At 42.5% G+C, this 26,921-nt stretch overlaps 2 long non-coding RNA genes across 2 annotated transcripts in view; one reads left to right on the forward strand and one right to left on the reverse strand.

Moving 5' to 3' along the window:
* Nucleotides 1–23,811, forward strand: part of LOC135415166 (uncharacterized) — a 40,821-nt gene extending 17,010 nt beyond the window's left edge. The window contains exons 3-4 of the long non-coding RNA XR_010430977.1: nucleotides 1–21,664; nucleotides 22,975–23,811. The exon at nucleotides 1–21,664 is cut by the window's left edge and continues 15,502 nt beyond it. This is a non-coding gene — a long non-coding RNA (uncharacterized LOC135415166). The remainder of the gene's footprint in view (nucleotides 21,665–22,974) is intronic.
* On the reverse strand, nucleotides 21,470–26,806 carry LOC135415168 (uncharacterized). The gene is made up of 2 exons (XR_010430981.1): nucleotides 26,469–26,806; nucleotides 21,470–21,652 (listed from the first exon to the last, which is right to left on the reverse strand). It is a non-coding gene; the product is annotated as an uncharacterized LOC135415168 (long non-coding RNA).
* Between the last annotated feature and the right edge of the window lie 115 nt (nucleotides 26,807–26,921).

Below are 26,921 nucleotides of genomic sequence, written 5' to 3' on the forward strand. Positions count from 1 at the left end.
CAACATGTTGAATCACAGAGACGTTGCTTCCTGCTGGCGTTTGGGATTTCCTTGCATGGCTGCAGGAGCTGTTTTTGCATAGTGCATCCTCTCAGGGAGGAACTTGCTGAAGATGAAGACAAACAGTTCTGTGCAGAATGTAATAGTTTCTGACTCAAATTGTCAAAATATCATAGGGTGTGGTAGGAACTGCTGTGTCTAACATTACTGAGGATTTATTCCTTCATAATTTGCCTACATGAATATAATATGCTAATGTCAATTAAAATATAGAAGTGGAGGAGAGATTTCTTGATGTTTTCTAGCCACTTGAAACCTGATAGTGTACAAAAATAAATTTCAGTGTGCTGGAGTATTCATGTTGTTTTTTTCCCCAGTTGCTCAGTCTTAATTCCCATTCTTTCTGATTTCCTACAGAAAGAAAGAAAAGCTACTTGCTGTAGCTTCAAAAATATGAACTCATTAAACTGTGAGCATTGGAAATATGATAGATCTTCTAATTACTGTTTAGTTTCACTAGGAATTAAAAATATGTAATCCTAGAAGTTACTGTAGTAAATTGATACAGAGTATTTTGACATACCTATCTGCTTCATACAGCTGTTTTCTTCCTAGAAGGAAAGTATTCCTAACAGTTTGTTGCAGTACTGAGTTTTACTGTTGAATATAAGATAGGCACAATTTACTATGAAGACAAACTTCAAGAGAATTCATATGGACTCTAGTTCTTCAGTAGTTGTTCTTGATAAACCAGGTCTTGCAGCTTCAAGAGGCAAACAGGAAAGGCATTGGGGGGAAGGGGTGGTAGTCAAATTTTCAGGAAGGTCAACTCCAATTGACAGTTAAGCTTTCTAAATGTGGAATAGTGTGAATCAGTGCATTACTCCTGTATGCTCTTTTTTCACTTTATTTCAGATTTGCTGTCTTTTTACCCTGCAGTGCTAAAGGAGAGCTCTGGAGGATGGCATTTCTCTCTCAGGTTTTAACCTCTGCTGTTCTTGGTCCAGGCCTTGTGCAGCAAACAGTTTCTTTTAGTGGACCTTCCTCTGGTGGTGTTTGGAGGAAAGGGACAGAGTTGATCTTAGCAGAGTGTCTGAAATAAGGGACTTCAAAGGGCTGCCTGAAGTTGTTAAACCTAATGTCTTAGAGTATCTAGAAAAGCCACTTCTTAGGATAATCCCTCCCAGCACATTCAATTAAAATGTTTCCAGTGCCTTTGCATTTTCTTCTCTGGGCTCTAGTGATCCTAGGACATGAACTGGCACCTAAAGCATTATCAGAGGTGCAAATTCTCACTTCATTTTAAATGAGTGAATCTTCCATCCCTAAATATGGTTCTTGCTGGGTTAAAAAAGGATATATTTTTTAGTTAGATAGAGTCTGTGTATGTAATTTGGCATAATAAGATTTTTTTCAACCATTTTTTTAATGAAAATTTTACTTAATGGTGAATGACAGATGTGTAAACTAGTGTTAGACTCTCTGTGTGTGTGACTGTTTGTTAAAGGAAAAGCATGTTTTTGTAGTGTGGTTTTTGGACTTCCAGACAGATTACACAAGCTCAAGAAGGCCCACCCCACATCCTGTGTAGAAAACTAGCTCACAGAAATGCCCATTGTTCTTCAGGATTATAAGTCACTGTATTTTCTGCATGCTTTCTGTTTCAAAGTACTGTATGGAAAATACTAATGCAAAGGAACCACAGCAGCTTAACAAGTGCTTGGTCCTGCCAGGTACTGAGCACTGGGCTCTTACCGAAAAGCTGGGGGGCTGGGATTAAAACATTAGGCTCCCTGGATAGAGAACAAAGGTTTTGTGTTGGTAAAAGTAGCTTTTATTAGCTATGTGAATCAATTGATAATTGACATACTTTCAGCCTGAAAGTTGTTTGTATTTACTGTCTTGGGGGAGGAGTCACAGAGTAAGGATTTTGCTTCAGGCATGGTGAATTCTTCTTGACATTGCTTCACCACTACTCAGTCATGAACTGCAAAGGAGAGAGTGTGGGGTATCTAGATCTAATACCCCTCCAAAGAGATAGTGATTAGTGTTTCTGAATCTCTACCATGTTTATTGCTCAGTTATGTGTCCATTTGCAAGTTAATGGATGTATCCATAAAGAAAGGAGTTATCAAGCCAAAAATGGTGAAATCTCTTCACTCTTCCCTTTTTTTTTGTTTGTGTTTACCCTCCATTGCCATCTTGGAGCTTATTTTTTAAAAAGATGATGTGCTATATTTAATTTTTAGTTTTCAAACAGGAGAAGTGTTTCAATGTGAATTTTAAAATCCTCATATTACGGTTTTCTTACTTTAAAAAAAGCAACAATGTGTATTTCTTGCTAGAGTTCAGTACCTATTTAAGACCAGAACATTTGTTATGATAATACAGATGTAGCAGAAGGGTGCCATGAGCATGTTTGAGGCTGTGTCCTGCTTTTCTGCAGTCCTCTGAAAGGAATCACCTCCCTTTAGTCTCTGCCAGTCTCCTGACTGTGCAGCATTCCCAAAACATGTGGCCCATAAAATGGGATTATAGGGAAGGCATTCAAGTAAACAGAAATTCCCTCTGGACGAGATTTGCTTTTCCATGCAGAGCTCCTGTGTGCTGTAGCCTGGCACTGCAGCCTCATTCCCTCACCAGGAACAAATTCTCCTCTTGGTGACCCCAAGAGTGAGAGACCATTTTAGGGCACCTCTATATTTTGGAGATAGTCTCCTCTTGGCTGGCACAATGAAGCTCCCCTTTGCAGTGTTTTCAGAAGGGACACACCCACTTACAAGTTAAGGGAAAATAATAATCCTTTCTGTGTCTCTTCAGTGTCTGTATGTAACAATAAATGACCAGTCTCATGATGTGGCTGTAGCTGCCAAAAATCTGCAGTGAATGTACAACTGTATCAGTCATTAATTGTACAGTATTGCTAAAGTGGCCCAGTGCTTTTGTGAATTGTGTTCAAGGGTAAGTAGCTGCTTGAAGGTAAAAAGCTGTGTGCTTCTGTGAGCACACAGGTATACTGGTGGATAATAGTGTATTTCTGTGATTTCATGGTCCTGTTCAGCCTGTTCTGTTGAAAGCACACAACCTGGGATAGGTTCAGTCTGCATTTTGAGTACTTTCAAGTTCTTTGTTGAGGCTAATTGTATTGGTCTCAGCAGGGAACATTTCCAGACCTGCTCCCTGCATCCAGTCCTGGCCTCAATAACTCAAACTGTCATTGCTACTCCACAGGATTATGCTGTGTGGGATATCAGAGCACAAAGCCTTCTGACTTGGGTTCCTTTCACTGTAGCTCTTTGTCGTAGTTTTAAAAAACTTGTCTCAAATGGATGTTGTCCTTCTACCTTTCCAGTGGATGCTAGTCACCAGGGGAATGTAGTGTTCCCCTTATCATAGAACGGTTTGGGTTGGAAGGGACCTTAAAGACCATCTAGTTCCATGGGCAGGGGCACCTTTCACTAGACCAGGTTGCTCAGGGCCTCATCTAACCTGGGCTTGAACACTTCCCAGGGTGGAATATCCAGGAGGGGATATCTGCAGCGTCCCTGGGTAACCTGTTCCAGTGTCTCACCACCCTCACAGTAAAAAATTTCTTTCTAATAGGTAATTGAAACCTGCCCTCTTTCAGTTTAAAACCATTCCCCCTTGTCCTGTCACTACATGCCCTTGTAGCAAGTCCTTCTCCAGTTTTCCTGTAGGCCTCCTTTACATACTGGAGGGCTCCTTTCACCTGAGGCATCAGGTGCCAATGGCCTTGTCTTGGCTTCGTGGAGGTGCTGCTGTGTAACCACAGTATGGAGGCTTTCATTCCAGGGCAAAAGCAGCAATTGTGAATATTGTCCTTAAAATAACAAGAATTCATAAATTCACTTGGGTGACTGTTCCAGACATGCCCTGTGTTTGATCACATTGTTGATGTGCTACTGAGTATTGGTGAGGAATGTGATAAGAGATCCCTACAGAATGGAAGACTGCCCTCTGCCTTTGGACAGCACAGCCTTATACTGACTGACTTTACCTGTTTTAGGGGTGACTCTGAATAGAAATGGTTAAATTTCTTGTAATTGTGGAGCTCTGACCCAATAGCAGCACTGAGAATTTTCAGTTATCTGAAGAAATGTACATCAGAAATTCTCGTTTTTTGTTTCTGCACCTGCTGCAAAGAAGTAGAACAGCCCTGGGAACAGGCAAGACAACCCAGTTCCTGCCACTGTCAAAACCAGCAAATTCATTCATTTGTATACCCCCCATTGTAACCAAAGCAAAGAATTATTTCCTATGGGTTCTAAATCAGGAGTTGCTGTTCTTTCTCTTGTTGTTTGTTTCTTTTGAAAGCCTTTACAATGGGGAGCACACTTAAAGAATTAAGGAAGGTAGATTTGGGGCCTGTAGCTCACACCACAGGTGACTGCACTCAGTAATGTCATTGTCACAGCTGTACACAGCTTTTGTTTCTAGAGGGTCAGATTCTCTGCTCTTATCTATAGGAGGGTATAAATGAGAGAAAGCAGGCTGACTTAATTTGATGGCAGACTGCTGATAGGACTGGTGGTTATTTGAAGGCTGCTTAATCCTGTTTAAGGTTGGTATTTTTTTTGGAAGGTCTCTGATTTCTGGGTGTATTTTGTACAGAAGCCATGTAAAAGCTGGGGCTGAATTAATCTGTCAATTGCTACATATCCATTGATATTTTCATCGTATTCCAGCTGTATGATAGTTAAACAGGATCGTTAAATAAAATTTTCAGAAGGTTAAGGAATTAATTATATTTTTCATACCTGCTGGTTTGTAAGATCTGATGCTGAATTATGAGAAGTAACAACATATTTACTGTATTTTCCAAATGTTAGGTAGATGTTACAGATACAACAGCAGAGAACTGAAAATGTCATGTGAGTAACAGTATTTCATTTAGTAATTTCTGCGTGGGATGGTTTATGTTTGTACAAACTGGCAGTTTATGAACAAGCTTTTGAGGGGAATGATACATTGCTAAGGCTGCAATACTTTGTATTATGCTGTACAGATTCGGTATCATAATTTAAAGGATTTGTGAGCTTCCTTCTCTCTCCAGTCAGTCCACCTGCATACCAGCACTGTCAGGCAGGTGAACTTTCAGTGAACTGGGTCAGCAGAAGAAACCTCACTTTTCTTGCAGTGGGCAATTGATATGAGTGTAGCTCTGTGGATGGCTGCTTACAGAGTCAAATAAGTGCCAATGCAAGGGAAGCAGGAGGAGAAACCTCCTGTTTTGGCAGCAGTCAGCAATTAGATTGGCTTTGTGGTTTCATGAAGTCCTATCTGTAAGTTATGTGCACATTTGTAACGGTGGAAAACTGTGGTTGTTGATGGTTTTGCTTCCCCTCTGCCAAGTGCCAACCCTGTCCTGGGTGCTGCCACTCTGTCAGCAGGCAGGTAGGGGACACAAACTCGGCTGGCTGTGAGCTTCTAGGATCTGTTTGGAAAACTTTAGGACTAATTGAAAGAAGTCTTACAGATCAAGTGCGGCTCAGGTGACCCTGTATGTTTACATTAATGCAAGATGAAATATGTGACTCTTGGGTGACAACAAAGAAGCCTTGGCTCAGGCTTGAGCAGCTGCAATTAGGCAAGTGAGCCATTCTGAAGGAGACTGTAGACCTCAATGCAATTTTCTGGAAAACAAAGGAATCTACATAGTAAGAAGACAAATGCAAGAATGGCTTACCAAGATCATTGGTAATGCACTAGTATAATTTAAAAAAAAAAAGGAGAGGGAGGTTTAAAAATCCCAGCCAGTTCATGTGGTTCGTTAGGCTGGTGTCAAAGTACTGAATTTAATTTGAGGACTTGGGATAAGACAACAGAGAGTCACTATCACCTGGAGAAAAAAAAATGGCCCTTATCAGTGTCTTTCCAAGGACCTATTTTTTTACTATCTACTGTTACTGTTACAAGTGACACTAGAGATGACTAAAGCTGGAAGAAGTTAGATGAACCAAACCTCTTTTCTCGTTTTCTGTTTAGTGCCATCGTTAGCATTCTTGGCAGCACTTCACAGATACTTTCAGTGGTTTTTCTGCTTGGTTGCACTTCCTGTCTCATGTATTGGTGTAATGATGTCATTCTTGCACACTGCTGCAGGGGAGTGCGTGGCCGCGTGGTCTGCCCAATCCCCCCTGCAAGAAGGGCTTTCTCGTGCCCTTCAAGAAGACTTTGCTTCTGCTCTGATGGCTGAAATCCAAATGGAAAGTCCCTTTTTTGAGCCTCCTCTGTATGGAGTGGGAAGCAGAGCAGGAGGAAGAGGCAACCTTCCTCATTCCATTTTTGGTAGGAAGCTACTTACAGGATTGTCTGTCTTGACCTGATGTGGGTGAACCCCCGGAGCCAGCATAACTCTGTGTGCCTCCATAGCCCTGTCTGGAGCTGTAGAGAAAGCAAGGGTAGGGAAGATGCAGTGGAAAACAGGAATGGGAGCTTCAAACATATCCTTGCTCCTTTGGCCAGGCGGTGCTGGTCATGGGAGGAGGGCACTGAGAAAGTCTTATCTGCCCAGTGTTCCTTTCACAGACCAGGAGAGCAGCAGGGTTTGTTTCTCTGTTTCTGCCTTTCCCCAGAAGGCAGCATGGATGGAGCAGTTCCTCCTTGGGGATGTTACTGCAGGAGAAGGAGGAGTGTGGCTGCCAGGAGGGAGCAGGCGGCCCCTCACCCCTGGGGAGCAGCCTCGGCCTCCTGCTTCCTGAGGTCTGTCCCTGTGCACCAGGCCAGGCTCTGCTGTGCAAGCAACAGTTATGTGGGGAGCTTTAAAGTGATAGAACTCAGTGTGTTGAAACGAACTTGGGAAAACTTCTGAAATCTGGCTCAAAGGGGCTCTTCCAGCATGAGTCATCTGCAGCTGTAGAGGAGCCATGGGCAGAGCCTTCCTCCCCTCTACTCAATGGAGCTGTCAGAGTGCCCGGAGCCAGGGCAGGGAGAAAAATACCCTGATTCAGTCCCTAACGAGATATACATGGGAGAATTCCCCACGGGGGCACCGGTGGGGGTTTGTGGCTTTGTGTTTTTCAATCACTCGGCCCCACGTAAGAACATTGCGCAGCTTGGACCTTCCACCCAGAGGACTGAAACACCCCAAGTCCATCCCCAGGAAGCAGACAATGGTGTTGATATGCCTGTTGCTGCAGAGGAAGTGGCTTCTGTTATAACCAACAAGCAGTCTGCCAAAGTCTATGGTTTGGGTGATTGCCAGACTAAATTTGACATAAAATTATTTAACCTTTTTGGCTTTTATCTTACTGTTTCTGGATCTGTTTCTCCTGCTTCCTACCATTTAGAGCTCACATATGGCAGGATTTCCCCCCCCCCCCCAGAAACTAGTACAGACTTTTATTTAAAAAAGGTGAAATTGTTAACAGAGAATCCAGTCTTTATGTAGTAGATTATGAAAATATTCTTAAATGCTTTCAGTAGGGTAGCAAAAGTGATGCTAAACCATATGCAGCTATGGTATTGCTCAGGGCTTTGTCATGTCCCCTTGCTGCAATCATTAGGAAATATAACATACTATTGCAGAAAAGACAGTATGTGGAAGTCAAGACTTCAAATGTTGGAGGCATCAGACGCCCTCTTGTGCCGTTTCTCTGGTAGCATCACAAGGCAAGCAGCTTCCAGGAGCAGAGGCAGAGCCGAGCTTCAGCCTCTGTTTTAGTCTGGGGGAGACTGGTGTGTGCTTGGGCACCTGCATCGTGATCCAGTGCAGTTCTGATGTGTAGGAGTTTTTTGTTGATGGGTCCACAAACTTCACTCCAGCTGTACAGTATGACCATTCAAAATGAAGCTTTGAGTGGAAAAAAATAGACATCTTCCAAAAGACAAAAATAAAATCTTTAGATTCACACAAAAGTAGCAGTGTTCACTAAATACTAAATTTCTCTGATGGGCCAGATTTTAAGTTGAATTTCAGACTTCAATGACTTAATAATATGCAAGTTTAGATTTTCTTTTTGTTTAGATTATACTGTATGTTTAAAATTGTTCACCTCCTTGGGCTGCAGTAATATCAGGAAAATGTGCCGTGTCTCTGTGGAAGTCAACTCTGGGTCTAGTCAAATACTTTTCTTCAGATTGCTCACTGCAAATGTCAGAAAATACTCATTTCTCCAGATACCAGACCATAAGCAGAAGTGCAAACTCCAGAGTAAAAGAAGTACATCAGTTTACAAAATTAACTAAATAGCTATGACACATCTGAATACACAATTCTTTGATGGCTTGTTGCCTAAAGAAATAAATTTCACCTTTTTTTGATGTGTGGAACTCAGTTGTTCAAAGGACACAAATGTTACTGTTTTCCTGGCCTGATGCAAAGTTCTGAACTTACTGATACCACTAAGATGCAAACACAACTAAACATAACATGCCTTGGCAGCACTGTTCTGTCTTCCTGACTCTTCAAGGATTAAAATTGTTGCTTATTTCAGGCTTGTTGACCCAGAGTGGTTTTAGACTGGGCTACCTGTCATTCTGTGACATTTCTAGCAAAATAGCAGTTTCTATCAAGGTACCTCTCTGCCCAAAAGGTCGTGATGATTACTACTACAGAGCAGTAGCTAGAGTATAAAAGAAGAATGGCCATGCTGGGCCTGGCTGATATCGATCCTGACTCCAGCAGACACTGTAAGTGAATGCCTTGATAAAAGCCTAAGAAGAAAGTAGGTATAAATGCTTCTTCCTTTAATGCTGTCCAGCCTCCAACAATTTTCACGTCCTAAGCTGAATATGGGGTTTGTGCATTTAACCTTGACAGATTTAATTTCTAAGATTTTTCCAGTTCTCCACTGAGCTAGTGTTAAACTTTTGCATTCACAGCATCCTTTTTGCACTGATGCATTTGGTCCATGGTGAGCACTGACCATCTTGTCTCCTGTCTGTTATTTTTAACAGCTATTTGCCCCGGAAGGACCCTTCCCTCCTGAGCAATGGCTGTTTGGTTATCTTTAAAGTCTTGTTGAGGAGCACAATTGACAGCAGAGCCCTTTTGAGAAGTCTTATAGTACTTGATACAGATTTCCCATTTACCAAAAAAAAAACCAACAAACAAACCCAACAAACATCTGGGTTCTTCCAAAGTGTATCATGTTGCTCTGTTTATTAATTCTATTCCTTATTATAGTTTCTACTACTTGCTTATCAGTGAAGCTTTATACAGATTTATTACTCTGCCAGTAGTGGTATGAATTTGGCAATGTGACTACATTTTTTAGTACTTTTTTGTGTTCTCTCTAGCAGGTCACAGAAATGCCAGTGTGATGTGTCTGTAGAGGGCAAGTAATGGCTGTGAAGTGTTTTCAAGCAAAAAGAGAATGCTGTGGAAATGCACAGAATTAATGTTGCTATGTAAATTTAATGGGAGTTACCACCCATCACAGTAACTGTGTGGATACAACAAAATGGATCAAATAAAGGGTTTGTATGTATTTTGAAGTCACTAAATTTCAATATTTGCTTGTACCTATCTGATGGCATACTTGAATTTGATCCAGTAAAGACTAGAAATTCCTTTAGCCCACAAGGAGAATTTTTCAGGGTCTGGGACTGAAAACACACTTGAGTATGAGCAGTTTTGGGGGATCAGATTGTAAGGATTGTTTCCAGCAGAGCAGGTCCAGTCTTAGAAGTTTTCAGTCTGCTCTGGGGGCTGTCTACCATGAGTGGTTAACTGCTTTGTTCAGTATGAGGGACCATCTCATGACCATACCTGATGCTGTGTGAAAAATAGTCCAGACTGCCGTTTGGGAATCTGCAGAGTACTGGGGGGAGGGGGAAAGGAAGAACCTTTCCTTTGCCCAGGGAAGTCTTTGTCCTTCCTTTTTCTTTTCCTGAAGAGGATGAGGAAAGGCTCCAGGCAGAGATAAAGAAGGAAAGTTTTCTAAGTAGTTGAGTATTCCGCAAAGTACTGGATGAAGCCCTTCAAAAGGCACAGGACTTCACTTGAGTGGCTTGCATAGCTGAAATAGCTAATGTAAATGAATTCAGAGACAAATCTCCTTAGCAAAATCAGCCATTCCTGAGCACAGAATGTTGTCATTAATAATTTGAGCAAAGTGTGTGGTCATTGTTGTTCTTCTGTGAACCCTACCTACCTTAAAATATCAATAAAAGGCTCCCTGTGGCTGTGCAGCTTAACCTCGGTGTTTGAAAATCTGGCAGTGCCATGTCTGATGTAGCTGCTGGTGAGAGATCATTTGCAATGTACTCCTAAACACATTGTAAAAGGCTGAATCCAAATTGATGCTTCACATCCTGTTCATCTGCTGTTTCACAGTAGGTGTGTGTGTATACTTTTCCCTAAAATACACAATAGTAAGTATGACATAACTGAAAAGTAGCATCTTGCATTTACAGGAAGAAGGGAGGGGCAGGTAAGAGGGTGTATGTAGCAGAGCTGCTGGCTTGCAGCAGTCCTTACTCAGTATTGCAGCAGTTAATTCCTGTCTTTTACAAAATGAATTGTTTAAATTCCATATAAAATGCTTTCCTAGACGTGCTAGGAGCCAACTCTGAGCTCTGACTATTGCCACATTCTGTCCTTGCATGCAAGATTATCTTTACAGATAAGCATGAATAGAGTTCAAATGAATCTATCAATAATCAGTGGAAAGGATGTCATAATGTGAAGTCTGATACTGTATAAAAATATACAAGTCCTTGAAAACATGTGTTTGGAAAGGAACTGCTTTATTCTTAACATAGCTGCGGGTCTGGCAGCAACAGCTCATGAAGAGGTGTGGGAATTAGCTGAACAGACTCCCTGCTGGCAAGGAGGGCTGGGAGGCTGTATACTACCAATAGGAGACTGACTCCTCATTTTTAAGTCCCTTTGGGTAAAGGATGGTAAATTATTTTTCTTTGCTGATGAAACACATTGTGAGGCAAAGCCACAATCGAGAAGAAAAAAAATAAGTGTTTACTGGAAATAAGATCTGAAATAAATAAAGTCAAAGGAAATATGGTATGTAAGATTTCAATTTTAGTTTGTCATAATCTCTTAGATTTATCACAATGGGTTCAGCTAAAAGAAGAAGATACATGAGGAAGGTGGGGAGAGGAAGAGATGGCTGAAGATGAAACGCACATTTTTAATTACTCCATTGCTAATTCTCTGGTTTGGATCTGCTTATAATTAAGTTAAACTATTTTCAGTGGAATTTTTCTTTGAAGTATTTGCAGCAATGCAGAGTATGTGTGGTACTGTGCTGAGTCTAAAGAAAGGGCAAACAGAAATACTCCCTTGTGCTGTGAATGGCACAGTCTCTATAAGGACTCCCATGACTATTAGCAGGCACTTTTTCCAAAATCTACTTTTTTACAGCATCAGTTATGTGAAACTTATAAAGCTCTCTGTAATGATGCCCTCTGGTGACTCTGAGAATTTTTGCACTAGAATGAAATAAAAAGCAAGATGGAATTTGGCCTGCTACTATGAAAGTACTCTGGCAACTTGGACTATTCGTTAAAGATTAATGAGCAAATTAGAGCTCTTCAAGTTCAACCAGGCAATATACACGAGCCATACACATACAGAAGTCCAGGACACACTCCAAGTATTGTAGGAGCAGAGCTGAAATGTGTAAGGTAGTCTCTCCCTCTGCCATGCAAGTAATCTCTTGTACATTCATGATAAAAAGAAACCTGCCTTTTGGCACTGCACACTGATAATTTATTTTCTAGTGCTTAGAGAAAAGAAAATTAAAAGATTAAAAAAAATTCTCAAGCTTTTCTTGATGCAGAGAATGTGGAGGATGTTAATTAATTATATGAAATCTTAGAAATAAACCAGCTGTGCAAAAGAATGCCTTTTGTGTATTTTACACTTAATGTGGCTGCTGCACAGTCTCTGGAAAGCTGATTTCTACCATGCACTCTTTCCTCTCCTGGATATTTTTTTTTATACACACAATCTGTACCTCTAATGTTTCTACGTTTACTGCCCATCATTTCCCATCATACGGACATACGTGACTAGTATTGCACTGACTCTGGAGCCCATGTGGTCCTTATTCTGCTCTGGTTGAAAAGGATTCTTTATTTGCAGTGTTGTGTTATTTTACAGCCAGATCCATGATCATGTAGTGTCTGCAAGGAAACAAGTATGTGTGGCTGGGCATGGGTGGAGTAGGTGTGGGCACCCCCTCTTCAGTATCACTTCTGTTTTAAATCATGGCTAGGAAGTTATGTCCTAAGAAATATGGATGCAGCACTGGCAAGGCGAGTAACGCAACAGAAAGCCATCCACAAGCAGATACAAGCAAGGTAATTAATAGGGGATAAAGAGAAAAAACCCCAAAACAATCCCTCCTCCCCCCCCCAAACCTGTTGTAATAAATTTTTACGAGGTGTGAACTATTATCTTTCATCTTTATTAACTGAATTCCCAAATTAGGCACATACTTCTGATAACCGTATAAAGCTAAGTAACTCCTCTGCTTTTAAGCAGTGTTCCCCCATGCCATGCTTGGAAGAGGATGCATCTCCTCCCATTCATGTCCTTTGCCAAACAGCCTCTTAGGCACAGTGTAGATCAACTGGCTTTGATGGATATTTTCTCTAAGAAAAACTAAAGGAGTAAACAAAATATTTGTTTTGACAAGATGTCTACTTTGATCAAAATGTTAAGATCAGGAGGTGCAAGTATGATTTTATCCTCGCTTCCCAAATAATCTGTAGAATCTTCACTAACTTCTTCATTAAGTCAGTTATTTACCTTTCAACTGCAGTCTGTATTTTAGGAAAATAACTTGTGTTGATTTTACAGGCCGTTTAGTATCTGTAGAGGAGTTCATGCTATTGTTTTGAGGCCTGATAATACGTCGGGAAAGGATTGTTTTTCTCTACTAACATTTGCAGTGTTTCACTATATGTGTCTTGCAGTCACACAGTGCTTCCTCCTGGCCCAGTCTGTTACCCAGGTTCTTCTAGGAGAATAAACCCATTGATAAATCCATACATCTTTGGTGCAGTATCTCTGAATGTAGCAGGAACACACAAAAATTAGTACTTTTCCTAGTGACCATGCCCAACTTTCCATTTTTAGCTAAACTGATGTTTCAAAGAGCCTCTGCTTCCTTCCTGATCAAGACTGGAGCTGCTTACTCTGTCTGCTGGCCTGCTGATACTTTCACAAAGGCTCCTGTAGCTCAACCAGTTGTCTCTGAGCACCTGCATCCATGGCAAATTCATGTCCCACCTGGTGTACTTGGGCAGTGATTCCTGCTCTGTCCAACCATCTTCCTCTGTAAAGGAACTTAATCGCTGTTACATTTAGCCTGAGTGAAGGGTAGCTGTCAGGCCCACTGCCCTGTCTTCATCAGCCTGGCATTGATCAGAGACCTGTGTGATGTCTTGAGCTTCCCACAGTCTGAAAGCCTTTGGGATTATAAAAATGGCAGTGGAAGGAGGTGTGGGTTTTGTTATGGTTGCATAACTGATTGTAGAATATTGTTATGGTAGGTATAGGAATTTTGAACAGAAAGATATTGGCTACAAGAGAGGGGTTTTATATATACAGAGAGCCATGCAGAACTACAGAGAAATTTCACTTCCGAGGTAGGTGGAGTATTATCCTTAGATCTCATCAAGGAGTGGGAGTTTCCAGTCAGACGGCTCCTCCACTGACATGTTGGGGCAAGTGACTCAGCTCTGCAGTAGAGAAGAATGTCCCCAGTGCTGCTTTCCTGGAAGCACCTTCACCTGGAGATTTCTTGCTCAGGAATTAATTTGCTTATGAAAACTCATCAGTTCATGGCCTGGGGTGGCAGAGCTGTGGGCAGATGGCTGTCGCAGGGATGAGGATGCACAGCTGTAAGAAGCCTAATTAAGACCTCTGACGAACTTTCCAGTGTAACTGCACCAGTAATTGTCAGGATCTATGAAGTAAATAAAGGTTAGTTGTTCTCTCAGCCGTGAGAGTAGCAGAACTTTGTAATCATCCTATCTTATCAGGGATGAAATATGTGAAGCCTATTCAAGGAGGCAGTGGTTGCTCTTCACTGGTGATTTGTTACAAAGAAAAGCTTTCAGAAATAACGCAAGGTGAGTCTGGCAGCAGTCAACTGACCTGTAATTTCAAGATTGCAAAAATGATTAGAAAAAAAGAAGCGGAGTGTTGCAGAACTCACAGCCTGGTAATTTTCATGAGCTTATCTGGAGCTTGAGGTGCTATCATGAATGAGACCCAGAGTGTCCAAATCTCCTGAACTGTACAGGTTTGTACTGAAACTTACCCTTCTGGGAGAAAAAAAGATATGCATGTTTCTGACAGAATAGTTTTGTGAGCTGCTTTTTTCCTTCCAAGATAAGCCTTATAAATAGCACTGATACCTCGGTCTACTTACTCTCTGTAGACCTTATATCCTAGCTTTTTATTTTGTGTAAGAGTAATTTGGTTGGAGAAATTGATCATTGCAGGGAGTGGCTCGGTTATGAAGATACTGGAGCCAAATCCTTAACTCCTGTAAGTTTTGCCCGATTCTGACCACACAAGCTATTTTTAAGCCTGGTTTGAAAAGGCTGGTGCTCCTACAAGTCCTCTGCATGTGGCAATGGCCAAAAAAAAAAAGTTGCCATCCCAACAGGTACCTGCTAGCAGGAGCCCAGTTGGCAAGTGCTATGTAGGAAAAGCAGTCTGGAGTCAACACCTGGAAGCTGACTTTTCATGTGGAACAGGAAATTGTTGAATGTCTGGAGTATCTGCTTTATCTGCTGTCAGCTTTTCAATCTCCTAAACAAGATAGATACAGTGACACATGGAGTTTGTGGGTCCCTGGGCTGGCCTTGTGCACACTCTTCTGCATAGGAGAGGGTGGAGAAGCAGAGTAATTAAGGGCATCCCACTCTGTAGCCAGATATGTGAGTATATGTCTTCATGTGTTAGCCCCTCACCAAACAAGGTGAAAGAGGTCTTCTGGGATTAAAGTGCAAGGAAGCCAGGTGGTATGTTAATCTCTTTCCTCCAGGATGGGGTTAACTGCATAAATGGAAATGCCTTGGCCTTGTTCACCTGATAGATTACTCCGATCTAGCAAACCTCTGAACACTTCAGCCTGGATTCGTTCAAACTCTTGTGTTGATATAAAATGAGTCTGTTGCCATGTACCCTTAGGATGCAACTTTACTTCCCAGGATTGTCTGTCTTACGGTAATACTTTCAACATGTGCTTCAGAGTGAGACACAAACCCAAAGTGATTTGCTGGTTGTGTGACTTTACTCTTTCGTGTTCCTGACATATATACCTTGGAGAGTATCTGGTTGATGCGTATGGTAAGATAGCAGCATGCCTTGATCAAGTATATTCAAAAAAGGGAGTTCAGTTTCTATTGCATAAGGAAAAAATTCAGCTTGTCCTTTTGAAATACCCTGGCACTGTGTGGATGCAAGAATTATTTATTAGGGAGACTTTAAAGTAGGATGAAAGTAAGAAATCCTATGAGAAAAATCTCTGTTTGTTTCTTACATTTTCTCCACCCTTCCCTTACCCTAGACTGTTCAATATGGTTAGAAGGAAAATCTTTTCCAAATCCTTTCAATCTAAAATACCATCAGATGGAGCAAAAGGAAAGCTGAACTTGCCCCACAAATATTCCTACACTGAATTGTTAGATGCTCCAACCCCAGAGCTTTGGGTACAGGGAAAATACGAGCAAGATGTCCATGCTGTTTGTGGAGGGGTGGATCACAGAGTGTCTCTTGCCTTGGGTGCTTCAGGGAACTATCTGGCAGAGCTGAAATCATCCTGCAATGTGATGATGTGGCAATTTTGGTGGCAATACCAGCCTACACACTTCTGTCTTGTTCTCTGTTCCTCCTTTCTGATTTCCATGCCATGGGGCACCATACTTGTGGCTGGATTAAAGCATCTTTCTATAAACAGCACTGAAGACCAGAACACTTGTGGGGCAGGGTGGTGATGTTCTGTAAAGCCAGAGAAGCCCAACACTGATCTGATTTACAGCATGAATCCACAAGGGGTTGCATGCAGGTGATGTCCTCACTCATCCATGGCATGGTAAGTGGTGCTTTTGCCCACTGTGTTGAAAAAGGTCCTCACTCTAAGCCTGTAGGTTTGCTCTAGAAGGCTCTGCTCCAACTTCGTCAAATCACGAACCATGAGACTGAATGAAGATGACCTCTGATGTACTGTTTGCTCTGATTACTGAAAACTGCAGGGCCCCCAGGCAAAACCAGGAGAGGAGTGCCTGGTTGTAAAGTGTGTTGGATCTTACCTGCATTCAGTGCTATCAACACCAAGAGGATTGTGTTAGGATTCCTGGGAAAATGTAGCATCATAAAATGTAATGTCTCTGTGCTTCAGAGCAACTGAGGAGGCTTAGGGGAACTTCAGGTGTAGGTAACAATTTGCTATCTGAGCTCCACCAAAGCTGCTCAGTGCTGTGTCACCTCTTCTATTGGAATAGCACTGTTACAACGCTGAGTTCAGTAAGGAGACTTTGAGGAGAGTTTAAATTCAACAAAGAATGGAAATACAGTCAACTAAACAGCTATAACTTTCTTTTGTCATACTGGACAGGAGAGGAGACAGAAACCATTTCAGGTACTGAAATACTAGGTGAGATAGAACTACCTCAAGTTTTGTAACACAAAACTGCTTTTTTAACAGCTTACTAAAAAAAAAAAAAGGCTCTTTCTCTTACTCTAGTCAACTGTGAGTAAAAGCAATTACCTAAAAGCTTATTTTTCTATGCCAGTTATCATTAAAAAGAAAATAAGAGAAACTACATACCAACATTTGTTATAATTTCATTAGTATCCACGTAGATCTAATTTATGTGGAGGTTCTGTTTCCAAGCTGAGGATCAAATTAATCTCATCTGACAGACAATTGAGTTACAAAGGCTTTACATGAGAACGTTTCTCCAACAGAATGTAAACAAGGCACATGGATTAATAAGGTCAGACATACAACAGGAAGCTAAGTTATGGCAGAACTCATCAGCCAGCAACACATATAGCTAGACCTTCCCAAATGATGTGAGTTAGCATGAAATAAAGCAAAAGTTTTAAATTAACCCAGTGTTTTACCCTCTGGGCAGTAGAACAAGGAGTTAGAGGAAATAAGTTTATAAACCATAGAAGTAATATGACTCTGTGCAGCAAGTTGTAAAGACTTGAATTTCTCCCAAAGACTTACAGATTTTTACAGTGTTAAATATCACTGTAATTATTAAATCTTGCATGAAAAACCCAGAGAAACAAACTGTAGCATAAATGTAACATCTGAGACTTAAAATTTATAGTCTGGGAACTGACTGAAGCCACAAAAGCAGAAGAGTCATGTAGCAAAATGGTGAAAGGGCATCCCTGCTAAAATCCTTGTGGAAAGTGCTAAGCAAACTGGAATAGTTCCAAAATATGTAGGTGGGATTGCTCTTCACAATACTGGGATTTACTCCATTATTGTCCAAGTGACGCATCTGAAATTGCCCACAATCTACTAGACATATTTTATTGTCAATACATTTTGCCCTGGCCTTTTGTCTCTGTGGCTACATGACCTTAATTCACCTAAATTTCTAAAATGGTGGCAGCAGAGGGTCCTGATAACAGCACTGCACTTTCCATGTCCAAATATTATGTAGACTCATCTGCATGTTTAGGAGGACAGTGTGTCATTGCCTTGTATCAACATTTTCTTGATTAATCTACTGACAAGAGAAAGACACTGCCTTCCCTGCTATAGGACTGAGCTCTTTCTCTCTGTGACGCTGCCAGTTGCAAAATGACCTTGAAACTGATTCCCAAACATAGAAAAGCACCTATTTGAAGCCATGATGCTTAATTACATCAATCAATCCATGAATCCTGTTTGCACCTACTGTGGCAGAGCAAATAGGCCTTCTTTCATTCAACAGTGGATTATGGCTAGATGGGTTTTGTGCAGATAAAAACACAAGGTTTCCACATTTGTATCTGGCATCTGTAACTAACGGGATGATTTCCCCTGATGCTGTAGTCCACCATTCTTTTTGACAGAAAAAGGGCTGTTCTTCCTGCCTTTTTATCTAGAATATTGTTTAACTTAAATATTGGGTCAGGATTTGTTCAGTCAATTCACAGGAGTTGTTTTAATCTCAAATACAACCCAAGGCATTGTATTGCAGTATTTTGGTTTTAGAGCAGCCAGTGCCAGCTGCTTCAGCAGATTTAAGAAGCTCCTTAGAGGACAAATATAAAATAATATTGAATTCTACCTTTGAGCATTTAGTGAGGGACTGGGCTCTGAAGAACAGTGGTTTATGACTCCAGCATTTTTTCAATCCTGTCTAAAAATTGTCAGACATCCCCATTACCTGCTTAACCATGTAGTGATGTTTTGGATCCTAAATCTCAACAATACCTATTGACAGGGATTTTGTAGTTTAGCTTAAGGTGTCACCCTTCTCTGCTCTTCCAAATCTGCCATTTGCAATTGTCTTGTTTTCCATTTCACTGTTTTTTCCCTTATTTGCCTGCCATACCAAGATATATGCTGGAGCTCCTAAGCACTTTCTATCTTCTAGTTTTTTACTCACAACAATATGCACTAAATGTTCCCCCTCCCTCTCTCCTGGCTCCCCAGGGAAGGAAACCCGGTCATGTTGGCCAAAAGGGAGATGCTTTACCAGGTACCATGCAGGTCAGAGCATCCAGTTCCCCTAAATCTAGGCACAGCTTTGATTCCCTTTCTCTGTATTCTGTTTAGATAAAATTCTCTGTATAATATTGTACTTTAACATATAATTCCCTATATTTATCTCTGTCTTAATCAGTGAAGTAATTCTCATATAAATACGTTACTATGCTCTTCAAGATGAAGCAAAACATACCATTGCTCTTTATTGTCTCCTTAAGAACATAGGATATCCTGTAATGCCAAACCAGCTGCTCTTTAATGTTACACAAGGGCCACAGAGCCTAGAAATTGTGTAAGCACCTAATTCCCTTAAAAAAATTAGTCACAAAAATAGCTCCTGAACTACGTGACCACTTTTATAAATGCAGACCAAAGCTTTTCTTTCCAAACAAAGTGTTCTGAAACTTGGTTCTTGGGTTGTGAGTTTGCAAGACAAACAGGACAATCTCTGTGTCTCACAAGGGTTCTTGTTCCCAATCAGCATAAGGAAGAGGCCCTTTCTGGGCCAAGCAGCCAGGAAGAGAGACAGGACTTAACAGCTAACAGGGAAAGAAACCTGTAAATTGAACTCCACTAGTGCTAGCAAGCCAAATTACAGGGATTATGGAGGACTGCAGGAGGAAAACTGGTGGCTGAATTTTGAGTTATGGGAGGAAATTTTAAAAAGTATGTTTTATAGGACACTGAATAGCACAAAAGAACTATTGGACCCCAGGCTAACAATTTTCAAACCACTTTACTGACAGCATGTCATAACCAGACCAGAACACAACTATAAATAACAGTAGGAAACCTACCTACTGGAGGTAAGTATGCCAAGGCAGTGAGTCAGTGTTAGTCATTTGGTACTTTTTTTAATAATTGAGGGTTTTACCCAAATCCTACTGAAAATCACTCCTCCCTCTGTAGTACCAGGGGGTATTTTGTGTGTATATGTGTGTATGTATTTTTTCCTCTCAGATTTCATGCCATCACTTTGCCTGCCCACAACATTTAACAAACTTTTTAGCATCCTTATTAAAAATTAAACTTGTTTATTAAAATAAGTTCCCTCAGAAGTTTCTCAGCAAAGTGTCTCAGCCCTATGCAAAGCACAATTAGCACATGGGACAGAAAGTTGTGTGGAGACAACTTGTACTTTTTTGGTGACCTTAATTCCCTTCATCTTTGGCTTGGTACTCCCTCTTCCGAAAAAGAAGTCACGTGTGTGGGGAGCTGCCTAAAGAATGGAGCAGAGCCCAGGAGGAACACAGGCACTATGGGCTATTCTCGGATCTGCTGTGGCAGGTCTGCATTCCCAGAAACTGGTTTCTGGAGAACCAAAACAAGGTGTAAGTTAATAACATACTTTATAGGTCAGCTGCAAACCTCTTTTGTCCCAAATGTGAAGAGCACCAGATGGTGCAGTATTATAGGAAAGTCAGGTTTGGTCACACTGATTGATTAAATTGGATTTTTTAAGACCCAGGTTGATCTGAGAAATCCACAAATAACATACATCCACAGAAGTGTTTTCTCTTTTTTAAGGACAGTGAACTAACAGGGCCACTGAATTCAGAGTCAGACCTCATCTTTGTAGGCATCGCAAGTCCAGTAGGGAGGTAAATTTGGGTGAGACTAACGTTCTGCATCAAACTAAATACCATCAGGGAGCTTTTTTTGGGGAGTGGAGCTAAGCCACCTATACCAGCACAGTGTTTCCTAGCCTGGCTTTGGCCTGAGGCAAAGAGCGTGGTCCAGATGAGTTTGAGCTAAGAATTGAGAATTAACATGTGCCAGGCTGCCTTCCCAGTGGGCAGCCCAGGTGAAGAAGCCATGCTGCTTTGGAGGCTGCGACTTCAATAGTAGGGGTGTGGGCCTTTCTCTGCCAGAGAATGGTTTCAGACAAATTTAATTTACTTTAATAAGTTAATTTTAATTTGTATACATGGAGCTGTGGAGTGTAGGTGAAACCTTGGAGAGACGGGCACTGCAGCTGCCTTGGCTTTCCTCCTGCCCCAGGGGATTCAGATTTCCTTCGTGTTCATGGATGCTCTGCTGCTGCACAGGAGGAGCATGTCTCCTGCTCCCAACTTCCACACAGTGTGGTAGCAAAGGGGGAGGTGTGAGGAAGCAGAGTGGCCATTGCAGGAGTGGTATCAACACCCAAATGCATCAGCATTACCCTGCACTGCTGGCTCCCTGCCAGAGGCCCCAGCTACAGATCAGCTTCTGGGAGGGAAGGAAACCTTTCCCAAAGGAGTAGGACTCATGTAGAGACTTGCTGTCCTATCTCTGTGCTGGGGAGAACCTGTGAACCAGGTGTCAATGACTGATGAAGGCCACTCTTTAGGCATATTTCAGCTTTACTCTGTGTTGATAAACCCATCACTACTGACCCACCTGACCCACACAGGTTGGCAGGATGGGAAAGATTGTGGTACCTATGGCTGCACATGTGCATCTAAGCGTATGAACTGTTTGCCAGGTACAAACCCCCACCTGCCTCCTGCTGCTGTACCTTTGCAGTGGCTGTTTTGAGTCAGGACTAAGAAATCTGCTGAGGACCAGCATCTCTTGTGTAAACAAACATGCTTGCAGGCAGGCACTGGGGCCCTATCAGAAAACAAGGTGATTGGAACGATAAAGTACCAGTATGGTCTTGAAAGAGCTGGGTTTGCTCAGAATGTGCAGCTTCATTAAGGGTGTTTTGTGGGTTAAAGCATGTTTGAGCTAGTAAAAATAAATGAGGGGTAGGCCCTGATGCCCAGGCTACACTCCTAAGCCAAAATCTTGGAGCCAACAGAGTTCCTACAAGGTGAAGCTGCTGAGCAGAAATTTCTAAAATGCTTTAATTAAACCACAGAGGGGAGCAGGAGAAGGCAGGTATTTCTCGGGAAGGAGAGCATCTTGTGGTGTTCCCTCATGGGATTTGACTGCGATGGATTGGAGAGCGATGCTTACTTCAGAGAGGACCTCTCGCCCAAATGTCAGGCTTTGGGACCTTCCTGCAAAGGAGAGTAAGTATGCAGAGGTATTGCAGAAAAGACTACCCAGAGGAATGGTGCTGGGGGGCTGAGTACTGCTCCCTTGCCATGTCAACCCTCACTCTTGCTGTAGCAGGAGCCCAGTTGGAGGGGTGTCCCCAGCACCTTCAGCCCCTGCTCTCTTGAATACTTTTTACATGCTTAATTTTTTTGGAAGTGTTAAGTTGATTTAAAGTGTTCATCAAGGTGGCACAAAGAGCAAACAAGTTCTCCTCAGAAATCCTGTGAGTTCCTGCTCAACGATTCCCTGTTGCAGGCAAAAGAGGCAGCAGGAGATGCAAAAAGGGGATTTTCAAAGCTAATTATTTACTGTTTTATAGACTTTCAGCTACTTCAGCCTTGATAAGGCAGGTTTGATAAGGAAGGCTGAAGCTTCAGCAAAAACAATTAGCATGACTTCTGTGAGATACTACTGAGTAATTGGGCCATTGTTTATTTCCTGTAAAGGGACAGATTACTAGAGAGGGGTTTGTTTGCTGTTTGCAGATTATTTTTGTCAGGGTGGATGCATTCACCAGGAGAATGGCAAGTAGGACTGATAGTACTACAGAGACTCTCCCTGTGACAGTACAAGGACGTGCAGTTCTCCCCATCTTGTCCACTGTCTGGTACATCTTCCCTTCCTTTTATTCTGGAGTGTTAATAATGGTGATGATCCTAAGAGCCAGGTTTGTATTGGTATTATTCTGGGAAGACCACAGGAGGGGAACAAGTGTGACCTGAGTTAACACCATGCTGAGTTGGAAAGGGACAGACCACGGGGCAGATTTGTGCATCAGCCCCAGAAGACTAACAAGAGGATGGAGTCTGTGTTGATCAGTATTGAAGAAGATGGTGGAAGAAGTAGCAAAGGTTGTATTTCCCCCTACTTGCAAGTAGTTTTCCTTTTCCCGTTTATATTGTGTCCTGCCACACATGGAATCGAACCCCTTTGTATGCAGGAATAATTCAGTTCACCTCAAACCAATTCGTGTCAGCTCTGAAATTGAAACATGAGAACTACTAAAAATAATCAGTAACAGGGCAAGAAATAAATAATCCACTGCTTTGTCCAGGGAGAAATACTTTCTGACTTGGTCATCAGCAAGGAATTATCCTTGCTGGAACTGGCTAAGAGGCTAGCATATCTGGTGTGCATAGCTGACCCTGTCTTGGGGACAATGGTGGCTTGGGATGCTTTTTGAGGCCCTTTTCAGGTATGATTTTAAGAATAATGCTATAGAAGTTATTTAGAAAACCTTTCTTTTCAGCAGGGAATGGCTTATAATTTGGCTTTTTTCTAGAATTCCTGAATGTTTGAACACTTCAGAAGTTTTCAAGGCCAATATTCAACTGTTACAACTCTTGGAAGCATTGTGAAAGATAAAGACCACTGATACGAGCATGAATGGGAAACGTACTTTCTAAAATGCTTTAATATAAACAAATTCTTAAAACCTGTAGGTACCATTGCATCCCAAGGATGGGATGCAAGGCAAAAATAAGAAATAGGGCCTCTCAGGGCACTTTTGAAGTGATGCAAATCTGCACCAGGGAAATCAAGACCAGACCCTACAGACCCTACAGTCAATTCCAACACTTGTACTTAGGGCTTTTAATTCCAGAGTTTCTTGAAGGTTGAGTGGACTGTATGGCAAAAAAGAAGTATTTTCTGCCCTCCTTCCCTGTGTGCTGGACCTCAGCTGGGCTAATTCTTTGCAGCTGCCTAGGCAGAGAGCCAGACCCTTCAGGTAGTGGATTATGGACAAAATGGAAGGAGGAGTTTTGGCATCCTCACAAACAGGACACACTTGTACAGGGGAAAGCCCAGAAAATACCAAAGTGCCCAATACTGCTCCCTCACATGTGCTTTGTAAGAGCCAAGATAAAGAGCATCCAGTGAAGTATAATGTAACAATTGGACTCCAAAAGCTAGACCATGGAGCAGGAGAAGGGATGTGGCTCAACTCTGCTCTCTTCACTCAGGACACGTGATACGTATCTTACATAGGGACTTTGATGTCTGTGCTCAGTAAAATTAGTGTAAGTGTTAAAAACCTCTTTTGTGCTATAATCCTGCCACTCTATGTCATCCCCCCATCTTCCCTCCCTCATGCTGAATAAACCTCTAATCCACTGCAGTTTGAGTCCTCCTCTCAGTAATTTTTTTTCTGTTTTCAAATAGTTGGTATCCTTCTGATTTAATTGCTTTATTATTATATTTCTCATCTCAGTTGGACTCAGTGTTTGGCACAGCACATTCACTTCCCCTAACAGATGCTGTCTCATAGAATCATAGAATGGTTTGGGTTGAAAGGGACCTTAAAGGTCGTCTAGTTCCAACCCCCCTGCTTGGGCAGGGACACCTTCCACTAGACCAGGTTGCTCAGAGACCCATCCAACCTGGCCTTGAACACTTCCAGGGATGGGACATCCACACCTTCTCTGGACAATCTATTTCACCACCCTCACTGTAAAAAAATTCTTACTTATATCTAGTTTAAATCTACCCTCTTTTAGTTTAAAACCATCATCCATTGTCCTATCGCAACAGGCCCTGCTAAAAAGTCTGCCCCATCTTCCTTAAAAGCCCCCTTTAGGTACTGGAAGGCCACAATAAGGTCTTCCTGGAGCCTTCTCTTCTCCAGGCTGAAAAACCCTAACTCTTTGAGCTGCTCCAGCCCTCCAGTCATCTTTATGGCCCTCCTCTGGACCTGCTCCAACAGATCCATGCCTTTCCTGTGCTGAGAGGCCCAGCTGGATCAGAGGGTGTCTCACCAGAGCACAGTAGAGGGGAAAATCACCTCCCTTGACCTGCTGGCCATGCTGCTTTTGATGCAGCTGAGGACACAATTGGCTTTCTGGGCTGCAAGTGCACATTGCTGGCTCATGTCAAGCTTTTGTCCCACCAGTCCCCCCAAGTCCTTCTGCACAGGACTGCTCTCAATCCCTTCATCCCCCAGCCTGTATTGGTATAGGGGGTTGCCCCAACCCAGATGAAGGACTTGTCTTTGTTGAACCTCATGAGATTCCCATGGGCCCATTTCTTGAGCTTGTCCAGGTCTCTCTGGATGCCATCCCATCCCTCAGGCATAGCAACAGCACGACTCAACTTGGTGTCATCTGCAAAGTTGCTGAGAGTCCACTCGATCTCACTGTCTTTACTGAAGATATTGATTAGCACTGGTCCCAGTACAAACCCCTGAGGGACACCACTTGTCACTAATCTCCATCTGGACACTCTTCTGTCATGTGTCACATACAATGTCTAGAAATTTTGAACACAAGTGAAATGTAGAGAATTTAGAAATGATTGGACAAAAAAACATTAGCTATCTAGTCTGCCACAGAGCTACTGCTCTGCTGCCATTTACTGGGATTCAGATGGGATAATCTGTCTCCCAGTCCTTTACTTAGATTTAATGGCAACAGGAGAGTGACAGTAGGTTGGACTAGATGACCTTTAAAGGCCCCTGCCAGCGCACACTATTGTATGATTCTGTGATTCAGACAGGGATGCTGGTCAGCGCTGGCCCTTACCCAAGCCCAGCCCCAGAGCAGGCAAGCTCCCTGCTGGATGGGGCTGCGCAGCAGGAAGGAGCTGTTGTTTCCTGCTCACTTTGCTGGCTGTTGTTCTGCTTAAAATGTGAGGCCAAAAAGAGAGAGATTGGGAAAGCAAAGTCTATTTGGAAAGTTTCAAGTGTTCTCCTTGCTTACGAAGGATTAAGCTTGCCCTTGTCAAGCAAATTACCAGGAGATTTGTTTGAACCATCAGGACTGCCTGTCACCAGTTGAGGTCTAAGTGTTATTTCTTAAATGAAATCAAAAGTCTGTCCTCCTGCATGGAGAGTTGGCAGTCCCTCCTGTCTCCCTCAGCAGGACTGAATTTGCCCATCAGTTGGGCCAGGCCGTGCTGGATTTGGAGAGGTGAGGTCTGCAGGCTCTGGCTGAGGGCTGCAGGGTGACAAGGACCTCCCTGAAAACTGATCTGCCAAAATCTGGCTCTGATAAAACAGCCCAACCCATCCTGTAAAGACTTTAACTGAAAAAATCTTGAAATAATCACAGAGGAAATGACAGGAACTCAGGCCTCCCTTCCCGCCCCGGCCAGACACTCCCTGGCTCTTTTTCCCTCCAGCCCGCTTGACACGCTGGTGTCCCTGGGGAAGGGCCAGGGCTGGAGCTCAGCACGGCCAGGGCAGGCTGGAGCGGGAGGGAGGAGGATTGCTGGAGCGGGAGGGAGGAGGATTGCAGCAACGTGCTTGGTGCTGTACTCCACTCCTGTAGGAGCATGGAAATATAGGGGCAAGTTCAGGGATTGCAGCAGCAGGAGAGGGAGGAACAGAGCAATTCCTCTGGCCTTAGTGACATTTTGCTTATTTATGCCAGCTGCAAATCTTATCTGGAGTCTTGAGAGACTTATGTGTGGCTTTCCTCGTTTGCATTTAAGAAGGCATTCAATTAACATAAGTGCTGAATACTGAAATGCCTGCTTTATGAGGGGGCAGGGCTGAACAGGTTAAAAATACATAGGACTTTGGATTATATTACTTTCTATGAGTTTCCACCTCTGCTGTCCCAGACCATGTATCTCTTTCCTTATCAGTGATTAGATATAAAGAAACCACTCTCACTGTTTTTATCAAGAAGGTGAGGCTCTTGTGTTTGATTTTTTAGCTTGTGGTTTGTAACGTGTCAGTTCCTGGTGAGACAGTTTGAGTCTGGCATTGGTTTGGTATCTTTGTAAATTACTGAACATCACAAGAGCGTAATAAGGAATATGCTGTACATGCTCTACCTGCCCTCCATCCTGTCCATCTTCCTTGGATGACCCCAAACATTATTTTGTGTGCAACATTCCTCTATTACACGCTTCTTCAATGCTGGTTTTTTTTCTGTTGTGCACTTATGTACTCCTGTCCCACAGCAGTTACAGAGGAGCAATGTATCAGTGGGCTGGCATGTGCCAGAGTGGTCGTTGGTTTGCAGGTACAGTCCTGGACTGGGAAAATTATGATCTTGGGAGCTGTGTTCCTAATTCCCCAAAATTCACCTGAAAAAACCCTCCAACTTTTAGTCTGTGGAATTGTACAGACCAGTGACAGCAGGGCACAAACAGGAAACCTGAGAAAACAAGGTGTCCTCAGCAAAGATGCTGTAAGGTTTGGTGCTGAGTAGGTTCCCCCCTTCCCAAGGCCTCCTTCTGGATGTTGCCACCACTACCTCCCACTTGGCTGGTTTCACCCTCTCG

Source organism: Pseudopipra pipra, chromosome 5 (genome assembly GCF_036250125.1).
Source record: "Pseudopipra pipra isolate bDixPip1 chromosome 5, bDixPip1.hap1, whole genome shotgun sequence".
Lineage (NCBI taxonomy): Eukaryota > Metazoa > Chordata > Aves > Passeriformes > Pipridae > Pseudopipra > Pseudopipra pipra.